At 39.8% G+C, this 15354-nt stretch overlaps 1 long non-coding RNA gene across 1 annotated transcript in view; it reads right to left on the reverse strand.

The window, feature by feature from the left end:
* Positions 1 to 8588, reverse strand: part of LOC129397179 (uncharacterized) — a 35436-nt gene extending 26848 nt beyond the window's left edge. The window contains exon 1 of the long non-coding RNA XR_008624391.1: positions 7855 to 8588. This is a non-coding gene — a long non-coding RNA (uncharacterized LOC129397179). The remainder of the gene's footprint in view (positions 1 to 7854) is intronic.
* Positions 8589 to 15354: the final 6766 nt, after the last annotated feature.

The following is a 15354-nucleotide window of genomic DNA, read 5'->3' on the forward strand; positions in this document are numbered from 1 at the left end:
TTAGTAACAGAAAAAAAAATTGGCAAATTTATAAATATGTGAAAATTACATAACATACTACTAAATAATCAATGAGACAGAGAAGAAACCACAAGCAAAATTAGATAATAAAATGAATGAATAAAAAGACATAATGCACCAAAACTAATGCAATGTAGCTAAATCAACTGTAGGAGCCAAGGGAAAAACTTCCCTTTCACCCTCTGAAGTTTTGCTGAAAAGTCAACTACTCGCAAAAGGCAGATTAATTAGAGAAAAGGCATACAAATGTATTAACGTGTTTACAGAATGAACCACAGAGTGATCACCCATCCACCAACAGAGTTCAGAAGCTTATATACCATTTTGAGGTTACAGAAAGAATGGGGCTTGGATCCTGGCAAAACAGATTATGGGAGAGAGGAGAAAAAGAATTCTGTTGAGGGGCAATAAAGAGGAACAGAGATTAACTGGTACATAATTCTCTTTGGATTTGAATGACCCTGGGAGAAAGACATTATCTTGTGAAAGGGTCTGTTCAGATCTTGCTTCATGCTTGGTCTTACAGGGAGAAGAAAAAACTGGTTTTTCATTTGTTTGTTTGTTTGTTTGTTTGATATGGGGTCTCACTCTGTCACCCAGGCTACATTGCAGTCGCATGAACACGGCTAACTGCAGCCTTAGCCCCCTGAACTCAAGTGATCCTCCCTCCTCAGCCTCCCAAGTAGCTGAGACCACAGGTGTGCACCACCACTCTTGACTAATTTTTAAACTTTTTTTATAGAGACAGGGTCTCACTATGTTGCTTGGGCTGGTCTTGAACTCCTGGGCTCTAACAATCCTCTCACCTTAGTCTCCCAAAGTGTTGGGATTACAGGTGTGAGCCACCACACCCAGCCAAAACCATTGTTTTTGTTGTTGTTGGTCAGGATTTGCGGCAGATAAAGGAGCTTTGGAGAACAACTTCCTCAAGGCTTTGTGAGAGTAGGTGGTAGGGGGAGGTCAGAGAGACCATAAGCCTTCTTCTTCATTTCAGCATGTCAAAGCACCACATTTTGGGGCATCAGTTTTTGAGCCCCAACACGATACTCAAAGGGAAATTTTAAGCTGTAGACATCTATATTAACAGAGAAGAAGAATAATCTAAACTTGCAGCTTAAGACACTGGAAGAAGGTCAGGCATGGTGGCTCTCGCCTGTAATCCCAGCACTTTGGGAGGCCAAGACAAGAGGATCACTTGAGGTCAAGAGTTCGAAACCAGCCTGGTCAATATGATGAAACCCCGTCTCTACTAAAAACACAAAAATTAGCCAGGCATAGTGGCACATGCCTGTAGTCCCAGCTACTTGGGAGGCTGAGGCAGGAGAATAGCTTGAACCTGGGAGGCAGAGGTTGCAGTGAGCCGAGATTGCACCACTGCACTCCAGACTGGGCAACAGAGTGAGACTCTATCTCAAAAAAAATAAATAAATAAAATTTAAAAAAACACTTGGAAGAAGAAAAACAAATTAAATTGGGAGCAAACAGAAGAAAGAAAATACTAAAGGTGAAGGTAAAAAAAAAAAAAAAAAATAGAAAACAACAGGGAAAATCAAAGAAGCCAAAAATTAGGTATTTGAAAAGATAAAGAAAATGGAATTTTAGCTGCACTGACAAAAAATTAAGAGAGAGGAAACACTCAAAATTTTAAAATCAATAATAAGAGGGAACATAACGATCACCTTATAGAAATCGTAAGAGTTATAGGTGACTACCATAAAAAACAGTATGCCAACAAATTAGATAACATAGAAGAAATAAAATTTTCTTTTATATATATATATATTTTTTGTAGAGACAGGGTCTCACTATGCCACCCAGGCTGGTCTCAAACTCCTGGCCTCAAGCAATCCTCCTGCCTCAGCTTCCCAAGCACTGGGATTATGAAAAAATTCTTTAAAAGACACAAGTTGTTGTGGCCGGGCTCAGTGGCTCACGCCTGTAATCCCAGCACTTTGGGAGGCCAAGGTGGGCGGATCACTTGAGGTCAGGAGTTCTAGACCAGCCTGACAAACATGGTGAAACCTCATCTGTACTAAAAATACAAAAATTAGCCGTGTGTTGTGATAGGCACCTGTAATCCCAGCTACTCTGGATGCTGAGGGATAAGAATCACTGGAACCCAGGAGGTGGAGGTTGCAGTGAGCTGAGATTGTGCTCTGAAGCACAAATCCCATTCTGCCTTGAGGCCAGGGCCCAGTCTTTTGCATGAAGGGTTGGTCAGTCATCGTCTGTGTGCTGTCTGTAGGAGGAAGTAGGGGCTAAGTGGGCCAAGGCAATGCTCTGCCAAGCCCATGTTCTGGAGAAAGGGGGTAGCAGTGAGCACTAAGCAGCCAGCACTCACTGTAGCAGGGGCCTGGGCGGGCATGGTTAAAGGTACTGCACTATTTGTTCAGGAATTAATATCTCTTAAGAAATGGCTGCCACTCTTTCAGTGATTACGTACCAAGCACTGTACTCAAAAATGGGCTTAGATTTTCTCATTTAATCCCCACACCACCATGGAGAGATAAACAACTCTTTTCCTCCTTTTGCAGATGAAGAAACTAAAGCTAAGTAACCTTAAATAATGTTTGATATTACAGATAATAGGCCAGGTGAGATGGTTCACGCCTGTAATCCCAGCACTTTGGGAGGCCAAGGTGGGAGGATCACCTGAGGTCAGGAGTTCAAGACCAACCTGGCCAACATGGTGAAACTGCGTCTGTACTAAAAATACAAAAATTAGCTGAGTGCAGTGGCAGGCACCTGTAATCCCAGCTACTTGGGAGGCTGAGGCAGGAGAATCACTTGAACCTGGGAGACAGAGGTTGCAGTGAACTGAGATCATGCCTCTGCACTCCAGGCCTGGGAGACAAAGTGAGACTCCGTCTCAGAAAAAAAAAGAAATTACAGATAATAAGAGGCAGAGCCTGGATGAGAATCTAAGGTGATTTACTCTAATGTCCAAGCTATGAACCACCATTTGGTCATTATAATGAGTCTATAAGTTTTATATCCCCAATCTACAAATAAGGTTTTATCAGATCCATTAATGTACCTGTAATTATGTAACTGGTATGTACAAGACATTAATGACACACAGATCATTAAAATGGCATGATAAAACATATGTTACACCTGACCCATTTCACTGAGTGACAGAGCAAGATCCTGTAACAACAACAACAAAAAAAGACGAAAAATTCACAGAGTTCTAAAAGAAGCATAGATGAAAGATATGGATTGGGTTGGTACCAGTAAGGATGATTTCAGCTGCAAATAATAGAAAACCTAATTTTAGCTGGCTTCAACAATAATTGAATTACTGATTCAATTATTCAATTGATTTATTGTCTTACATATCAAGTAGTCTTGAGGAATGACATTTCCAGGGCGATTAAGTCAGTAACTCAATGTTAGTTTCAAAGTTCCAATTATTTCCATCTTTCTGTTCTTCCATTTCAGCCCTTTGGCCTTTCTCTTAGGCATGTCCCCTCATGATCACAAGAGGACTGCCATAGCTCTACATGTCACCTCCTCACCAATAACATCCACAAACTAGAAAAGAGACATTTTTCTTAGGCTCTCTCAAAAAGAAAAAAAGACACATTTATTCAGTGCCATGATCAGACTGTTACATTTAGCAATCAACAGCATGGATGCAAATTTTTAAAAATCTACATTAAAACCCTTTGTTGGAATGCTTTACACTTTCCACAGAACAGAAACTAAAATAATCTGTTATACAATTAGTCACAAATACAGTCCTCAAGTTTTTTGCCCATACACATGAGTATTTGTCTAAAACATGTCTTCTTTGTAGCAGCTAGGTCCTGCCACCACTGCATTTGGCTGAGTTCACAATCTGTTGTAACCCGTAGCTTCCCTGTCACTTCTCTAGCTTTCCTCTCCTGCTAAGCTTTGTTTCCTGGCAGTAATTAAAATTTTCTGACACTGCCATAGCTACTACTGCTACTAGAATGGCCATATCCACCTTGGTTTTGTGGTTTGGCACATTATTGGCCTCCACCACCATAGGGGCCAGAGCTTCTGCTTGCAAAGTTTCCTCCCTTCAAGGGTCCAAAATTTGAAGACTGATTGTTATAATTGCCAAATCACTGTAGCTTTTACCACCTCCAAAATTGCTTCCATCATTACCAAATCCATTATAGCCATCCTCACTGCTGCCATATCCAACACCACCACGGCTGCCACTAAAGCCACCACAACCACTGAAGTTTCCTACATGATCAAACTTGTCATTCCCACCAAAACCACCTCCATAACCACCACAAAAGTTTCCAAAACGACTTTGACCTCTTTGGCTGGATGAAGCACTAGCCATCTCTTGCTTTCACAGGGCTTTCCTAACTTTACAGCTGTGGCCATTCATAGTATGGTATTTTTGAATGCCAATCTTATCTACGGATTCATGGTTGTCAAAGGTTGCAAAGGCAAAGCCCCTTTTCTTGCCACTGCCTCGGTGAGTCATGATTTCAATCACTTCAATTTTTCCATACTACTCAAAATAATTTCTTAGGTGATTTCTTCAGTGTCTTCTTTAATGCTGCCAGCATATATCTTTTTCACAGTTAAGTGGGCACCTGGTCTTTGAGAATCTTCTCTTGAGACAGCTCTTTGGTTCCACAACTCTTCCATCCACCTTGTGTGGCCTTGCATTCATGGCTGCATCCACCTCCTCCACAGTGGCATATGTGACAAACCCAAAGCCCCTGGAGCACTTGGTGTTCGGATCTCTCATGACCACATAGTCCATGAGCATTCCCCATTGCTCAGAATGGCTCCTCAGGCTCTCATCAGTTGTTTCAAAGCTCAGCTCTCCAATGAAGAGCTTCTGCAGCTGTTTGGGCTCTTTTGGAGACTCTGAGTTTGACATGAGGGCAGTGGGAAGAGAGACTTTAATGATGCTTCCTCGGTGGTGTCCACAGGCAGAAAGCTAAGGTTCCTTTTTAAGGTAAGAAACACTTTCCCAGAACCTCCCAGCAGATTTCCCTTGTGTTAGTAATTAGAATTACATCACATGATTATTTCAAACACAGTCGCTGGCAAGGGAAACAGAATTATTACAATTGGCTTAAATCAGTCAAGATTCAACCCCTAGGTCCAGGAAGAGGCCCCTGCCACCTCCGATGCATGGCACCACTAAAAATATCAGAGTGTTGTTAAGTGGAAAGAAGAGAGGATATGGGGAGGCAGCTGAGGTCTGCCATGGTGTGAAACAAGGAAGATGCCCTAGATAAGGCAATCCTTGAGCTAAATTTTAACATGCTAGTAGAGATATGCCAGATTAAGTGAACATAGGAAGGAGTGGCTTGAGGAGCAGGCAGGGCTAGAGAGGGGCATTCTAGACAAGGAGACAACATGAACAGAAGCATAAAGGCTAAGGAGAGAGTGAAAAACTATAAGCTATTTGCTGAGTTATAAAATGAAAAAAGATGAGATTATTGAGCTAGCAAGTCAAGTCAACTAGGTTTGTCTGTCTGCAAGCAGAATTGTATGAAACTAGAAGAGATAGGTCAAACCTTCTTTGGATTTCCGTCAGACAGATTTTCAACAAACGGCCAGTTTCCCTAAGATATCAAAATGAAAAATTTAAAAACTCACAAGTTCAGATAATAGCTTTAAAACAACCCTCCTGTTCTTCCAAAGCACCTCCTTTTACCCCTCTAGTAACCAAATTTCCACATTCTCCCTCTCTTTCTCTCCTTTAGGCAGCACAGGTATGCAAGACAGGGCCCAGATCTTTCAATAACCTGTGGACACTGGACTGACCACTTCTTGGAGTGGCTTGGGATAAAGTGAAAGGTCTTGCCATAAGACATCCCATTATGTGTGAGGCTCTTTTCCTTGAAAGCATTTTTCATGTAAGCTTTCCTGGCATACCTGTATGTTCTCTTACTTTCACTGAATATATTTGACTGGGAAATTGGAAATAGCTTAGAGAAATTGAAAAGGGAGACATGAGGCTGCCTACTAGTAGAATTGAGGCCCTTTCCTAATTGACTTTCTCCTGCTACTGGGCAACCTTTGGACTCATGGTGCTCTTATGGAATCATACCTGACCTAAAATTCATGACTTCAAGAGTGATCTCCAACTGCCCTCCCCACAACACCTATGTAATCTAATAATTTGGGCTTTGACTGTAATCACAAATTCTCTCCCTCTATTGGGACCCACTATGGTCTGAATGTGTCCCCAAAAATTCATGTTGAAACTTCATTGCCAAAAGAGATGGGGCTGGCTGGGCATGATGGCTCATGCCTGTAATCCCAACACTTTGGGAGGATGAGGTGGGCGGATCATTTGAGGTCAGGAATTCAAGACCAGCCTGGCCAACATGGCAAAACCCCGTCTCCACTAAAAATACAAAAATTAGCCAGGGGTGGTGTGGGTGCCTGTAATTTCAGCTACTCGGGGCGCTGAGGCAGAAGAATCACTTGAACTCAGGAGGCAGAAGTTGCAGTGAGCCGATAGGGTGCCACTGCACTCCAGCCTGGGTAACAGAGCAAGACTCCAACTAAAAAAAAAAAAAGAAAAGAAAAAAGAAAAAAGAAAAGAGGTGAGGCCTCTAGGGGGTGATTAAGGCATGACAGCAGAGCCCTCATGGATCGTATTAGGGCCCTTATTTTAAAAAACTTGAGGAAGTGGATTTGCTGTCGTCCATTCTTTCACCACGTAAGGACACCTAGGCAGGGTCATCTATGAGGAATGAGCCCTCACCAGACACCAAACCTGCTAGTGCCTTGATCTTAGACTTCCCAGCCTCCAGGACTGTGAGAAAATAAATTTCTGTTCTTTGTAAATTACCCAGTCTCAGGCATTTTGTTCTAGAAGCACAAATGGACTAAGACAGGACCATAGCTATGAACACCATTCCATAAACTGCCTAAGAGAAAACTGCATGATTCTCACACCAGGACCTATGAAGACAGAGTGCAGCCAGGGTCCACAAATGCACATCCTCTGTGTTCCTGCTCCTGAACCTGGGGAGGAGTCTCTAACCAACTGTAGATGGTGAAAGATCTGTTTAATATTGAGTCTACATGTCACCTTATCATCTTATATAGGTTCAATGCTCCACAAAGCCAAAAACTATTTATCAGACATGGTATGAAAAAGATCAATTTTCTGTCCTATACTAGTTAGGCAGTCCCATCTGTAGGGATAAAAGGAATGAAGGGCCTGGGAATAGGCCATGTTATTACACAAGGTGCCCAAATAAAAGGAACTTGGTTTATGAAGTGCTGACAAGAAGTGACTGAGTAGCACAAAGACAGAAGAACTCTTTCTGGTTGGGGTGATCAGGAATCACTGTTTTGGCTATGGTAAGGATGACTAATCTTGGGATTCTGAGCCAAAACGCCATTTACACCAATAATAATAATATGCTGAAACTAATTAATACTTTATTCCAAGTCACTCCAGGCATCTAAATAATAGGAAAGATCGATTTTTAAAATTATTTCCAAATTCCCCACAAGAGAAGTAAAAACCTAAAATCACTGAAAATTTCTAATTTAATAAGAACAGAAAGCAGATGAAAACACGTTTATAGCTCATGTCTGCCAAAGAGAATTAACTACTATGCACTTTAAACCTCTTCTTTCACTGGGAGATTAGGTGTAATAAAGCCCAGCACATCTTGTCTCAACCATGAAATAAAATGATCATCTGCTTATCTATCATTTACTTCACACAGAGGGCTCGCACCAATAAAACTGAAATTTTATAGAGCTATGAAGGAAGACAAAATCCATAAAACATTCCATACACTTTTATAGCTTAAAGATGCCTCTCAGAAAGGTGAACCACATATTTACAAACAAGCCTACCTTATTGTCCTTTCTTTCTTCAGACTGCCTTTTTTCACAGTATAGTAATTCCCCAGGTATTTGGAGGTCAGATTCCAGCAGCTCTTTAGGTATCTGAGCATGATCATTGTGATTGGAATTTTCTTATTAGGAGGAAAATATTCTCAGCACTGTTGTCTAATGTCTGCTGAGCAGAGGCAGCCCTGAGCTGAGAGTAGGTAAAATTGCCACCCCGAGGGAATCTCTTTGAATCTGCTGTGATTCTGGAGGCTGCCCGATTCAAAACAATAAAAATAAAAATGTTTTAAATTGTCAAACCCCCTACTCCCTGAAGCAGGAGAAAAAGAGATAGGACCAGGGATTATAAGCAAGAGTTGGGAGGTTTTTCTTCCCAAACAGACAAGCAGCCTCTCTTCTGGAATCAGCACGCACTTCGGGGCCTTCTTTTGCTGAATCTTTGATCTTTTGGCCTCTGAACTGTGTCTGTTCAATTCTATGGAAATTTATTTAACAACACTATAATCCAGGCATTGGAGAGATAATGAGGCCCCTCAGGAGCTTATTGAGTGGTAGAGAAACAGACAAGCAAACAGATGATTCCAATGCAGTCTGTTATGAGTCAAATAGAAGCAGGCACCAGCTGTGGTGGAGGATGGGAATGAGGTTAACCCTGTTAGAGAGTGAAGGGGTTGTGGAGATATTATCTCAGAAAAGCTGATGCTTCAACATAATTGAATTGATGTATTATGATTTGTTAAATACTAACATTTCATATCTATTAATGAGATTAAAATATATATAGACTACTTAATTTAAAAAACATAATGCCTGTTTTATCATAAAATCATATAAGAAAATACTACCTACAAGAAACCACACACCTTGACCCTATTGTCACCGTGGACAGGTCTCTGATTACTTCTTTTATCCCTTCAAAGGATTCCTGCCCTGGAGGGGAGAGAGATCAGAAAATGCAATTAGAATAATGTGGGAGATAAAATAAAATAAAGATCCAGGTAGCAAGAAGAAAAGAAGGAGAATATACTTTTCTGTGACTTCAGACTTTCCATCTGCAGCAGCATAAGCTGGAGAAACGAAGATGATTTCACTTAAAACCAAGATGAAACATTTGACTATGACATGGAACTGGAAAGCATCTTTGGTTATCTGAAAATGATGAGAAAAGCTAGGGGAATGGCATTAAATTTTATACAAGGACAAAGAAAGGACTAGCTGCTGACTGGGTACAGTGGCTCATGTCTGTAATTCCATCACTTTGTGAGGCCAAAGGGGGAGGATTGTTTGAGGCCAGGAGTTCCAGATAGGCCTGGTCAACATAATGAGACCCTGTCTTTACTTAAAAATAAAAATTAAAAGAACTAGTGCCACAGAATAATAAAAGGGGAATAGTAAACATGATTAAATTGCCTCATAAACTCCAAAGCAGTGCTTGTTCAACATAAGAAATGCAGGCTAAGTCAAGGAGAAGGAGAAGGTGAAGGAGGGGAAGATGGAAGAAAAAGGAGGAGGAGGAGGAGGTGGTGGAGGAGGAGGAGGAGGTGGTGGAGGAGAAGGAGGAGGAGAAGGAGAAGACATAACATAATGACACTATGCTAAGTGAAATAAGCCAGACGCAAAAGGAGAAATCATGTATAATTCCACTTATGTGAGTATGATGGTTAAATATTTTGTTGACCTTTTGTTTTTGTAGAGACGGGTCTCACTATTATTGCCCAGGCTGGTCTCAAACTCCTGGCCTCAAGTAATCCTTCTGCCTCAGCCTCCTGAGTCACAAGGATTACAGGATGAGGATGATTAATTGTATATGTTGACATCAGTTCTTCCCTGGGTCTCCAGCCTGCTGGCCTTGCCATTCCTGAAAATAAATCAATCTCTCTCTCTCTCAATCAATCTCTGTCTCTATATGTGTATGTGTGTGTGTGTATAATGTATGTGTACACACACATGCACACACACACGCACACACACACACACACACGCATCCTATTGGTTCTGTTTCTCTAGAAAACCCTAACTACTATAATGAGGTACCTAGAGTGGTCAAAATCAAGGAGACAGAATGTTAAATAGTGATTGCCAATGGCTAGGGGAAGGGGGAATACAGAGTTATTGTTTAATGGTCAGAGTTTCAGTTTTGCAAAATGAAAAGAGTTCTGGGGATGCATAGTAGTGATGGCAGCACAACATTATTAATGTACTTAATGCCACTGAACTGTACACTTAAAAATGGTTAAGGCAGTAAATTTTATATTACATGCATTTTACAACAATTTAAAAAACAAACAAACAAAAGACACACATACACACACACAAAAAAAAAAACAGATGAGAGGACATTGTTATACTTAAGTACATGAAGCCAGAGACTGGAAAAGACTACCGAAAGCAGAACAGCAAATGAGAAAAGACCCACAACCCAGTCATATAATTATGAAATTCCAGAACACCAAGGTTACAGAGGAGGGTATGAAAGCTTTCAGAAAGAAAAAAACGTAAACATGTAAAACGTCATTTATAAAGGTTTGAAAAAAACACAGAAAAAAAACAGAGAAACAGAGAGACTTAGTATCCATGAAACAACATGGATCCAAAGGTGTGACAAAAAATATTCCCAGAGGATGGCTGTACAACAGGCTGAGAATGCCCACTTTCACCACTGTTATTCAACAAAGTACTGGAAGTCCTAGCTAGAGCAAGCAGACAAGAGAAAGAAAGAAAGGGCATCCAAACTGGAAAGGAAGAAGTCTAATGATCCTTGTTTACAAAGAACATAATCTTATATTTGGAAAAACCTAACGACTCCACAAAAAAACTTAGAACTGATAATAAATTCAGTAAAGTTACAAGATACAAAATCAGCGTACTAAAATCCATATCATTTCTATATGCCAACAGTGAACGATCTGAAAAAGAATCAAAAAAGCAATCTTATTTATAATAACCACAAATAAAATTAATACCCAGGAAGCAAGCAAAGAAATGAAAGATTTCTACAATGAAATTCATAAAACATTGATGAAAGAAATTGAAGAGGACACAAAAAAATGAAAGATATTCTATGTTCATGGATTGGAAGAATCAATATTGTTAAAATGTCTATACCACCCAAAGAAATCTACAGATTCAATACAATCCCTATCAAAATACCAATGACATTCTCCACAGAAATAGAAAAAACAATCCTTAACTCTAGCCAGGGACCCGCCCTTCTCCTTCCAGCACTTCCCTCCCCCTCCTGTATCATTTTTACCATAAAAAAAAATGCAAAAAGAAAATGTGAACAAATTCAGATTACTATTATAACATACGAATATAATAATCTAATTTTTAAAAGCATATCATAAAAGGAAATTACATAGAAACTACTCTAACAGTAGTCTACGTGTAGTGAAGCATAAGCAAGTAGAGCTAGTATGGAATCACGGAAAAAACACAGACATGGGGAGTTCTGGTTCCAGCTTTGAGTCTGCATCTGAGTGATCTTGGACATGTCAATGACCTCTTACGGGTTCCATTTTCTTCCACTGAATCACTAAGGAGTTGTGCTTGATCAGCACTTGCCCAAGAATGATGAAACGTGAGCCCCACAAAATTATACATTGGGGGGAAAAATGAATTTGTGGTCCAATCATCTTGGGAAGCAAAACATTGCCTCTTGGACACCACAATCTATATTAGCATTTTAAATGCTATATGGATATGTGAAATATTATAATAAATAAAACTTTATGTGTTTAACCTGCCCCATAAATCTATCAGGCCAGGTTTTCTCCTCATCATTTTTTTCCTTTGAACTGATTGGCAGTTCTCTGAATCATTGTTTTGTGGAAAACATAGGTTATTAGTCTGTTCTAGCACTGCTATAAAGAAGTTCCTGAAACTGGTAATTTATTTAAAAAAAAAAGGTTTAATTGGCTCACCATTCTGTGGGCTGTACAGGCTTCTGCTTCTGGGGAGGCCTTAGGAAACTTACGATCATGGCAAAAGGCAAAGGGGAAGCTGGCATGTCTAATACGGCAGGAGCGAGAGGAAAACAGAGTGAAGGGGAAGGTGCTACACACTTTCAAACAACCAGATCTCATAAGTACTCTAACACAGGACAGCACTAGGGGGATGGTGCTTAAGCATTAGACACCACCCACCAATTCAATCACTTCCCAGGCACCTCAATCTACAATTCAACATGAGATTTGGGTGGGGACAGAGAGCCAAAGCATATCAATAGGGAAACACTAACCTAAAATAATTTCTAAGATAAACATTCTAAGATTCTTTCATTATACAAGACTCCACAGCAATACCCATACAATGGCCCTGGGATCAAACAGTGATAGATTTGGGAAATGCATATATTTACATCATTTATTTCCATGATTCCTTTTTTCAGTGCTACGAAATAACTTCACAAGAAGTCATTTAATATTAGATTATGAATGTCATTTCAGAAATAAAATTCTCATAAAATGAAATGATAGTTTCAAAGCACAGCTTGGATCTGGAATTATTTCCACTTAGAAATAATTCTAAAATAGAATTATTATATCTACAACTTTTTCTATGACATAAACTACATAACAGATAAATGTCTTATCTTCTTATAAAATGAATAAACACACACAGAGAGAGACACTGACTCAACCCACACTTACTAAGCAAATAGCAAATCTTCCTCTTTTGACAGAAGCAAATCTGGACAAGGAAAATGTAATGTATTATTTCATAACTATAAACTAATTTTTTTATGAATTTATGAAAAGAGCTGGTGAGAGCCTCTGTACGTCAATGCCACAACACGGAAAACACTTCTCCTTAGGAGCAGAGAAGAAAGAACCTGATTAAAATGCAGTTGATAAGAACTGTCCATCATACATCATACAGAGCTGAGAGGAGCTCTTGCTTTAATGTCCTGGCAAACTGTGGGAGCAGATGCTGTCATTGGCTCAGGGGAGTCATCGAGGAAACATTAATATAAAAGAGCAGTTTTGCAGGAATGTTTAAAGGCCTTGTTGTAGCAGAGGGAGAATGGGTCTTCAAAGCATATCTACCAAGATAAGACACGAGGGAGAAGTCTGGATTTATAACAGTCATCAGCCGTAGAAGAAGCCGGAGACCTTGACATCATTAGCAACAACTCTGTGTAGATTTTTCCTCTGTGGGAGGTATTTACAGGTGAATTTTCAGTCATTATTCCCAGTTTTTCCAATTAAGGTTACATGAAAAATCTAACCTGCCAGTATTAACATTCTATGGAGGCTTGTCTTCCTGAAATCAGCACCATAGCCAAGGTAGAAAAAAAAAGTATTTCTGTGTAGGCCAATTTAAAAATAAATTGCCATCTGCCATCAGCAGGGAAACTTCACTGGCCACATAACAAAGACACTATTCCAAGGCCATTGTTGAGTATCTGCTGCAGTATAGAATTAAAAAACTAAGTGTCCCCATAGGCTATGGACCCATAGTTATTTAAACAAAATACAGATATTTTCTACTTCATTAGGGCTTAGTCAACTAATCTTTTGTCTTCTTTAGATTCATAGGCACACAATTTACTTGAAAATGATACTTTCTCTAAATTTTATCTTTCTAGTTAAAAATAACAATAATGTAATCCAGTCTTCAGTAGATATTAGAATACACCAATCTGGGCTGGGCATGGTGGCTCCCGCCTATAATCCCAGCACCTTGGGAGGCTGAGGCGGGCAGATCATCTGAGGTCAGGAGTACAAGACCAACCTGGCCAACATGGTGAAACCCCATCTCTGCTAAAAATACAAAAATTAGCTGGGCATGGTGGCACAGGCCTGTAGTCCCAGTTACTCAGGAGGCTGAGGCAGGAGAATCACTTGAACCCAGAAGGCAGGGGTTGCAGTGAGCCAAGATCGCACCACTGCACTCCAGCCTGGGCAACAGAGTGAGACTCCATCTCAAAAAAAGAAAAAAAAAAAAAAGGATAGACCTATCTGATGAGCCATCCTGCAGCTACAAACATATCAAGCAGGAAAGAAAATTGTTAAGATTTTAGCAAGTAAACACTAAAATCTAAAGATCAGAAAAATGAAAAGCATGAAGCCAAGCTTTCTTCATGTGAGTTAATTGCATTTTCCCATCTTTACCAATGTACCACATGGGCTACCATTGGTAAATTGACATAAGAATTTATTCCTGCTATTGGCTGAGGCTTCAAAGTAAAGGGAATTCCAAGATCACAAAGCTCCTTTATCCATGATCTAATTGGAATGAGCATATATGTAGGGTTAAAATTACCTGTGGTTAGCTATCTAGGGAGATTGGGGGTATTTAGATTTTTTACATTGAATTTTAAAGGGAATTATATGTCAAAAGAGACAGGAGATAAACTATTTTCTGTATATTTTTAGAATTTGTTGTATTTTATAATGTTCAAATAATTTGGTCCTTTGTGAAGGGGACCAAAATATGACACTTCAAAATATGCCATTGTGTCATAAAAATTATTTTGAGATGAAGGTATTTTAGCTCTGGAAATCCTTTATCTGCCCAAAAGTAGAGCCTCCCAAAATAACTAATTGTCATAAATCCTCTCTCCAGAAGCAACTCTAATCTCAGAGACTAGGAGTGAGTTTGACACCACATCTAAACAGACATTGACACAAGATTCAGATCTCTTATCTATTCTCCATAGAGCTCATTTATGCTGCTAAAAAGTTATTTGTTTTCCCATAGTGCCTTTCTGTTCCTCCCCTTTATCTATTAAAATGGTATATAAGCCCCAAATTCTAACCACCCCTTTGAGTTACTCAGCACTGAACAGTCTCATGTGTATGTACTTTGCAAGAATAAATAAACTCGGTTTTTTTCTCTTGGTAATCTGTCTTTTGTCAATTTCATTCACAAGCCCCCAGTTACTAACCCTGAGTGAGTAAAGGAAAAGTTTTTTCCTCTTCTATAGTTCTCAGACAGAGGCCTAATTTGTTTTGGTACACACAGAGCTTTCTACTCAACAATATGAACACAAACAGATCTAAAAACCCATAACATCTTTCGTATGTCCAGGCCTCAAATCCTTCCTTCTATTGGCCTTATTATTGGTAACATATGGCCTTCAATAAGTGTTTAGAGTCTCCGATTTAAAAAATTTTAAAAATTCAAAATGATGATAGCTGCCTCTGGTTCCAAAGTTGAGGCACAATTTACCTAGGAATAGACTGTCTTGTTATGTGAGCTATCTCTTGAATGGCAGCTCCTTTAGTGACGCAGGTATAAGGCAGACATACAGCCATTGTCCCGGGAGAAGATGTAACAGAATCCTGTGCGTGTGATAAAGGAGCCTCAACCTAAGACCCCTTTGAACGCACTACTCAAAAGGAGAAATTGACCACTTTGCTTAAGGATCCCAAGACCCAAAGGGGTGGGGGTAGGTGTGGATACTGAAGCCTCATTTGACCCAGGTGGACCTGGGTGGCTTAAACAGTAGTGCACTAGTTTAAAAAGATGTCATGAGCCTCAAAGTGGAACAACTGC

The sequence above is a fragment of the Pan paniscus genome, chromosome 12 (genome assembly GCF_029289425.2).
Source record: "Pan paniscus chromosome 12, NHGRI_mPanPan1-v2.0_pri, whole genome shotgun sequence".
NCBI lineage: Eukaryota > Metazoa > Chordata > Mammalia > Primates > Hominidae > Pan > Pan paniscus.